We start from the raw sequence: 8,991 nt of genomic DNA on the forward strand, positions 1-8,991 counted from the left end.
TCAGAAACCAAATCACTCAATGGAGGCCGCCATCGTCCGGATGCGGAAGTTTGCATAAAAAATTGAGAAAACGTTCAATAGGAGTTTGTTTCACCCGTATTTGTTTGATTCACCATCCGATGCACCTCTAATGTGTAATTAAAATACTTTAAAACCAACCTCGTTATCTTCAACGAAAATCGTCACCAAACACCGGAACCAATGAGATTCGAGCATTTCAAAAATTATTTCAAAAAAGCTTATTACGCGTTTCGGAGGGTGAAAACGGCGTCAAATATTCCAAAATTGACGAAGAATTATTTTTTAGAAATCTCGCGGCCGTAGGGTATAGTTTTTCACGGCTGGAAATATCCGAAGTGGAGACCGAATTCACCGAATTAATCAAGAAGGAAATTTTATCAATTTTAATCTCATCCAGAATGCAAATGGTGTCATTTTGAACTAGGTAAGGTACCTACTACACCTACCTCCTACCAACTACCTAACCCACTGATGCCATCGTGATGGGTAAAATAGTGGCAAGAGGCTTTGGCTTCGGCGAAGCCGGTGTTGTGAATAAACGCGTACGTATTATGTCGAAAACCAGATTATGCTGTATCCCTTGGCTTGAGAATTCCGAAGCTGTGACGCACCAAATCGCTCAATGGAGGCCGCCATCTTGCGGATGCGGAAGTATGCATAACAAATTGAAAAACGTTCAATAGGAGTTTGTTTCACCCGTCTTTGTTTGATTCACAATCTTATGCACCTCTAATTTGTAATTAAAATACTTTAGGACCAACCTCGGCCCGCACGGGCCTGGTTATCTTCATCGAAAATCGTCACCAAACACCGGAACCAATGAGATGTGAGCATTTGAAAAAATATTTCAGAAACCAAATCACTCAATGGAGGCCGCCATTGTCCAGATGCGGAAGTTTGCATAAAAAAATAGAGTAAACGTTCAATAGGAGTTTGTTTCACCCGTCTCTGTTTGATTCACAATCTGATGCACCACTAATGTGTAATTAAAATACTTTAAAACCAACCTCGTTATCTTCAACGAAAATCGTCACCAAACACCGGAACCAATGAGATTCGAGCATTTCAAAAATTATTTCAAAAAAGCTTATTACGCGTTTCGGAGGGTGAAAACGGCATCAAATATTCCAAAATTGATGAAGAATTATTTTTGAGAAATGTCGCGGCCGTAGGGGATAGTTTTTCACGGCCGGAAATATCCGAAGTTGAGACCGAATTCACCGAATTAAAGAAGAAGGAAATTTTATCAATTTTAATCTCATCCAGAATGCAAATGGTGTCATTTTGAACTAGGTAAGGTACCTACTACACCTACCTACTACCAACTACCTAACCTACTGATGCCACAGTGATGGGTAAAATAGTGACAAGAGGCTTTGGCTTTGCCGGCTCATTGCGGCTTTGTAGTCGGGTACTAGTAATAGCCGGCGAAGCCGGTGTTGTGAATGAACGCGTGCGTATTATGTTGAAAAGCCAGATGTTACTGGATCCTTTGAGAATTTCGAAGCTTTTTTGACGCACAAAATCGCTCAATGGAGGCCGCCATCTTGCGGATGCGGAAGTATGCATAAAAGATTGCGTAAAAGTCCAACAGGAGTTTGTTTCACCCGTCCTTTTTTTGATTCACAATATTCTGTTGAAAAGCCAGATGTTGCTGGATCCTTTGAGAATTTCGAAGCTTTTTTGACGCACAAAATCGCTCCATGGAGGCCGCTATCTTGCGGATGCAGAAGTATGCATAAAAAATTGCTAAAAAGTTCAATAGGAGTTTGTTTCACCCGTCCTTTTTTTGATTCACAATCTCTATGTTGAAAAGCCAGATTTTGCAGGATCCTTTGAGAATTTCGAAGCTTTGATGCACCAACTCGCTCCATGGAGGCCGTCATGTTGTGAATGCTGAAGTATGCAAAAACAATTGCGAAAAAGTTCAATTGGAGTTTGTTTCACCCCTTTTTTAAATTCACAATCTCTATGTTGAAAAGCCAGATTTTGCAGCATCCTTTGAGAATTTCGAAGCTTTGACACACCAAATCACTCCATGGAGGCCGCCATCTTGCGGATGCTGAGGTATGCATGAGAAATTGCGAAAAAGTTCAATAGGAGTTTGTTTCACCCGTCCTTTTTTGATTCACAATCTTATGTTGAAAAGCCAGATTTTGAAGGATCTTTGAGAATTTCGAAGCTTTGACGCAGAAAATCGCTCCATGGAGGCCGTCAACTTGCGGATGCGGAAGTATGCATAAAAAATTGCGAAAAAGTTCAAAAGGAGTTTGTATCACCCGTCTTTTTTTGATTCACAATCTTATGTTGAAAAGCCAGATTTTGCAGGATCCTTTGAGAATTTCGACGCTTTGACGCACCAAACCACTCCATGGAGGCCGCCATCTTGCGGATGCGGAAGTATGCATAAAAAATTGCGAAAAAGTTCAATAGGCGCCCGCGGAACTACATAACTTCTGGTTAGTGCACCCTTCGCGACAACAGTCGTGACTCTGGGGCATTTTCGAAATTTTTCTCTTCTTTAGTGGTAGACCTAAAAAGCCGAATTAGGCTTCAATCCCATGCTCCCATGCTCAGTAGGTTTGTCTGATTTATGATGTTATCCTGCACCTACCGGTATAAGCAGTTTGCAAAAATAAAGAAAGCTCAGTTTGATTAACGACAGTCACACATTGCCGTCGATACGGCGCTATCGTCTGATCTGTCGGCACTGATCTTACTGCAAGCTAACTTCTTCTGGTGGAGGAAGCTGCAGTGCCCGGAGAGAACCAGCCCTGACAGCGACTGAAGTTAGAAGACGACACACATCCTGAGAAAACGTATGTTAAGCCCAGTTAAAATTTCTTAAAATAGGCCCTAAGCTAGCACATCGTATAGTTACTTCCTTAAGCTTCTTGTGACATTTATTGTATGTAGGTATTGGGGAGGCCTGTCTGCCCTTCTCTTTTACCAAGTCTTACCAGGTAGGGCATAAGGCTCCACTACATTGTAAATGCATTATATATACACCTTCAAGATTTACAATGTAGTGGAGCCTAATGCCCCCTGGAGCTTAATGCCCCCCTTTGCCCTACAGTACCTACTACACCTACCTATTACCAACTACCTAACCTACTTATGCCATAGTGATGGGTAAAATAGTGGCAAGAGGCTTTGGCTTTGCCGATTCATTGCGGCTTTGCAGTCGGGTACTAGTACGTTTCCATAAAGAATGTGTGTATAATTTAATGCTCCTTAAAAAAAAAAACATACCATTTAAATTGAAAAAACATACTACCATTTCCTGGCGTGTGACGTCACCACACTGTTAATGGTGTACACGTTCCAGTTCCAGTACAGCAATATCGTGCTTTTCGCTTGTTTGCACAATTCCAGTTCCAGTTCCAGTACAATTGTTTGCACAATTTTGGCATAGTGCGCACCTGTCATTTATACCATTTTTACGGTGTACCTCGAAGGGGAAGGCCGTCTAGAATGGTGTTTGTCCGTCTGTATGTCCCCTCCATCGTATACCATTCAGAGCTGAGGATCTGGTGACATGACATGGTGATGTGATTACGTTTGATGTCATTACGTCAGTACGGCGGCTGACTCTCTGCACACCGCCATTTTGATTCCAATTTCGTTTCGGCCGAACATATCGTCGAACCTGTCATATATCACAATCGCCATGCTCTACCTTAATGTTTTTCATTCAGTGTGAAACACAAACAAACTGATTGTTAAAATGATCATCAAATATCGAAAGCATAGAGGTTACGGCTCTTGCAACAGCACAGTACATATAGGCCGTCGGCTTCATGCCTCACCTTCCGCTTCGAATAAATTAAGCCCAGGTTTCTTAATACAGTGGTATCGTTTCGGTAGTATTATTTTCGTAATAATAATATTTTAGTAAATATGATCTAAACACTTTAATTCCAATGTCACGAATATAAGTTAATGGATTGAAGTGGTGTATGGTTCATGAATCAATGATAAGCGGTATACGGACTAACAACCGCAGAAGTAAGGAATTCGCCTCGGTTTTCTGATAGCGTGTTATTAACCCAATCCTTGTGGGGTATATAGATTACAGTAGATCTTCCCTCAGTTCTGGAAGTAAAACTTATTTTATGGATGTCGGGATTCCTCCAAATTTCTTTGTTTAATGTTATAAACAGCATTCGCGACTGTTAAAAAAGCTAATCATATATGTTTGTGGTTTATAATATTTCACAAGCCCGGCTACACCACTGTTAGACTTTCGGTCTTGTTCTAATTTACGTTCAGGAGCGATTGGAATTACGTGACTCGAGTGTATGAGTAACGCTGCAATGAAATTTTCGTGCTCGCGATAACACCTGGATTCCGGCTATATTGCCTTCACTCTCCCTCAGTTTCTGGAAACCCTCCATGTTAGTGTCGTGTGTGTAGTGATGATTTTCGCGTGAATTGTGCCGCTGTAATAAGCGTAACCTTTTTGCAATCATGACTGGAAAGCGCCCGTGGAGTAGCAAGGTTGGTAGTGCGAGCAAAAGAGATACAAGGACCAGGAAGTGATTGTTACATTCAAAACGTATTATCTCCGAAGAACATTTGCAAGCCTGGTAAAATCAACTGATAATGATCAGATGACTGTAAAGGAAGTCTGGAATGCCTTTCCAATAAGGGATGTTCTATGTAATGTTGCAGATTGTTGGAAGGAAGTCACCCGTTCCTGTATGAATGGTGTATGGGGGAAACTTTGCCCCCAATTTGTTTGCGGCTTCAAGGGTTTCAGCATGAATAATGATGTGTCGCAAGCATGACATAACATCGTCAAAATGGCCAAGACTATCGGCTTGGATGAGGTGGAGGAGGTTGCTGGACCCGTACCGGGAGGAGCTGTCAAATGAGGACCTTCTACGACTGGAGAAGGGACACCAGGTGGATCTTAAACATTATAATTTAAATAAAATAAACCACTTTAATGGTAAAAATAGGACAATTAGATGAGGATTGAGGGATCGCTCTCCCTAACCTCCTTCTCCAACATTATTTATTATGGGGAAATTAGTTTTAAGTTACACGTTTTCATTTACACGACTATCTTCAAGAACGCAAATATGGCGTAAATCAAGAGGCTGCTGTACCACAAACGCAGATTTTTTTTGCAATGGTTCCCCAAATGGGGGCCCACAAGTTTGTTTGGTGACAGGCCCACAAAAGGTTAATCCGACCATGCTGATAGGTCGGATCTGGATTCAGACCTGAACCGAAATCTAATCGGCTTGTTCTTGTTGCCTAACAAACTCATCCACCAAGTTGTGTCATAATCCGCCCACAATTTTTTGAAATATCGTGCTATATATCGTGTTTTTGGCCTTAACATTCAATGGTGAAGAATCACCAAAAAAAATAATAATAATAAATTCTCATACCCGGATCCGGATTTGGACCAAAATCTAATTTATTCATCCTTGTCACACACACACAACCTGTCTACAAAGTTTCATCCGAATCCATCCATAACTTTTTGAGATATCCTTGTACCAGACAGACAAACAGACAGATGGGGGTGAACACATAACCTATATCCACCTTTGGTTGCAGAGGTACTGACAGAGAAGACAATACAATGGCTTGAACCAAGTGGATAAATGTATTTTTTGTTCAGTCTTAGAAATTAAAGCCTCGACTTAGAGGTAATAAAATGAATGAAGGTGGCATGGAAGAAATTGATGGAAGTGGCTGGAGTTGTCTGCGATTGGAAAATGCCAGTAAATTTAAAAGGAAAGGTGTATAAAACAGTTATCAGACAAGGGTTAGTCTATGGATTAGAAACCTTGGCATGAAGGAAGAGAGAAGAGGGGCTGCTCGAAAGAACAGAACTGAAAAGGTGAAGATTGTGTATTGACATCTGTGATATCACCTCGGGAGCACTGAAGAAATTAAAACATCAGTAACAGACTAGGAGTCAAGATTATATCGGAGAAAAATCTGAGAAGCAAGGCTGAGGAGGTTTGAAAATCTGTTCCGAATAGAATGTACAGGAACCTAGTAAAGGAAGTCGTGAAAATGCCAGCGCAGTGAATTGGCATACCAGCCATGCGAGAATGAGATGAAGAAAGGTGTGGTGTACCTCTTTCCACTGCAGGTGGACGCCTGGGAAGGCAGAAAACTGTGCGCTCTGGAGACAAAGGATCTTAGTGTTGTGGGATTAAGGTCGAAAATCTATGATGATCTCATGAAGATCAGTCCAGCCATGTGATCTGCAACGATGTTGAGGTCAAGCACCAACTTCATATTTACCTCCGCCACCGAATATGGATGGGGGTTGTGTTTTCAGCCATGTTTGTTTGTCTGACTGTTTGTGAGCAGGACATCTCAAAAAGTTATAGACAGATTCGGACGGAAGTTGGTTGGAGAGGTTGTGTGTGTGACAAGGACGAAATGATTCGATTTTGGTGAAGATCCGGATACGGATGCCGATACTATAATTTTTTAAGTGATACCAAAAACGATATATAGCACGATATCTCAAAGTTGTGGACGGATTATGACAAAACTTGGTGGACGAGTTGATTAGGTGACAAGAACAAGCCAATTAGACTTTGGTTCTGGTCCAGATTCAGATCCGGCCTATCAGTGGGCTACAAAACATAAAATGTCCAGCCTGTCTAAGTGTCGTTCTAGTTAAATAGAACCAGGCTTACCCAGTTTCTGCAATTTCAGGGTGACTATCTTTTCATTCGAATAATTTCCTTATAAGTCAATTATGCAAAAGAGCTTCCTTGAAGTGACTCATGCTGTTAATGGCTGTTGGTTAAGCTCTCTAGTATAGAGATGATTCATGCTGAGTGGTAGCATGAATTGGTTGCCCGTCACAGCCAAAGAAAGCCATTCACATGAAACATATGCAAACTAGTTAATCAATTTGATCATCGTGTAGATGACATCAGGATGACCGTTTATATCTGGGTCGGGATTTCAAACTAAGTCTCGACGTCTCAGGGAGGAGTATGCACACATACAGGCCTGCCATTCCAGACCATAAGTGGTAATAAGTAGCACATGGAAAAAAACTGAACTTCAGTCACATTTCTACAGGTGCTGCAGTTGTGATTTCCTCTGGTGCCAAATCATTCCATACAATTGCTTCTCTCACCACTCTCCTCTTCTTTCTATTCAGAGTTACATGTTATTGAGTATAGGGATTTTGTTGTAACCTCGCGTGAGCAAAGCAAAAGGCGGGGTTAAGCAATTGGTTCACTTTGTCTGTCTGTCTGTAAAGAGTCTACAAACGTCAGTTTATGATCGAATAAGTACTTAATTTGAATTTAATGTTGTATTTTGAACACTAATCAGAATACGAACCTGCAGTTTTGCAGTACTTTGGCTCTAATTTGGCAAATTGTATGGAATGTCGACCTGATCGTGCTTGCGCACAGGAGAGGAAGATAAAATTAATTTAGTCTGTCTGTCTGGAAATCAAACAAAATTGAACATCATTCCAAATGGGAGACTTACTGTTTTTAAGGACGTCACAAAGGAATCAATCGGCAGGCACGAAAAACGAATGTAATGTGTTCAATAAGTTGGTGTAAAAGGCGATGCATAAACGGCGATAAACATTCAAAAACAGTTTTTTCCTATCGCCTTTAAAATCCTTATTCCAGTTCAATTTAATTATATGCTGGAGCACTGCAGAAGACAAATCACCTCCTCAGCACTTTCAAAAACCTTCCGTTTAGCAGTAGGCCTACTTGGACAAAATAATACGGAATTTTATGTCATCACGACCAATCAAATTTTCCGCTCACAGACCCCACCCATGTCCTTTTTTCTCAAGACTATGTGGGGTAAGGTGTTTGATGAACTCTCTAGTTTGTCTTGATTTTCTTTTTTTGCAAAATCCCAACACAAATATACAGATTTTAACACAATAAGAGTGATTCAGCATTCAAGGACTGTTTCTACAAAGACTGAGTAGCTTACAAGAATTTGCCAGGAACTTCAATGCAAAATGAGGCCATTAGGGCCATCTATCCTGTGCAAAGTAAAAAATGGATCCAAGCAACCTGCCAGCCAACCAGCACACATTCCCAATTTTTCCGCTTCTAAATTTGAGGCTATGGAATATATTCGGTTTCAAAACCTAGAGACAAATATCTGAAGCCATACTACTGGCAACAAGGTAAAGCAAAAAGATGAGCAAGAGGCATGCAGAAACTAGAACAATGCGACTGTGTCGCCAATGTGCTTCCGCAAAGTCCCATAATGGGTAGATGCCATAACTCTGCATATGTATGGGTAGTGGATGACGTTTGTGAAGTTTTGTGTTGATCGGATAAGGTGCGTTTTTCTATCCAAGATGGCTGCCAAACCACATGACCTATGACATAATCATTTTCAAACTATATGCAACAGTGCTGTTAGATGATATTTGTAACATTCCGCATCGATAGGGTGAGCGGTTTCAGAGATATAATTATTTAATATTTTCCTTCAATCAATATGGCTGCCAAACCATGTGACCTACGATGTCATAAATTTAATATTTCAATACAAATGGGTCATAAATCATGTGCCTGCAATTTCAGATTTTTAGGATAAGGATTTCGATTAAAACATTTTTGGCTGGTATACCACTTCACATATGATGTCATCATTATCATGATTTTATTCCCCATTGGGGGTACTTGAGAATGTGCCAAGTTTCAAATTTTTCCATTCAGCGGTTTCCGAGAAATATTTTTTTAATTTTTTTTTTTTTTTTTTTTTTTTTTTTTGAATACAAGATCGAGGCTCGTGAAAGAGCGAACATTAATCACACAGAAAGACAAACCGACACATACAACATATAACATCGGGAGCGGTAGACAAGATGGGGAGAGAGGGGGAAGGACACAAACACAACATTTGAGAGCAGGGACCGAGAGACATGGAGACATCGAGAGATCTGAGAGAGGGCGAGGGCTTTGGGGGGGGGGGTGGGGGCATGGGAAG

Source organism: Myxine glutinosa, chromosome 1 (genome assembly GCF_964187855.1).
Source record: "Myxine glutinosa chromosome 1, kmMyxGlut1.1, whole genome shotgun sequence".
In the NCBI taxonomy this organism is placed as follows: domain Eukaryota; kingdom Metazoa; phylum Chordata; class Myxini; order Myxiniformes; family Myxinidae; genus Myxine; species Myxine glutinosa.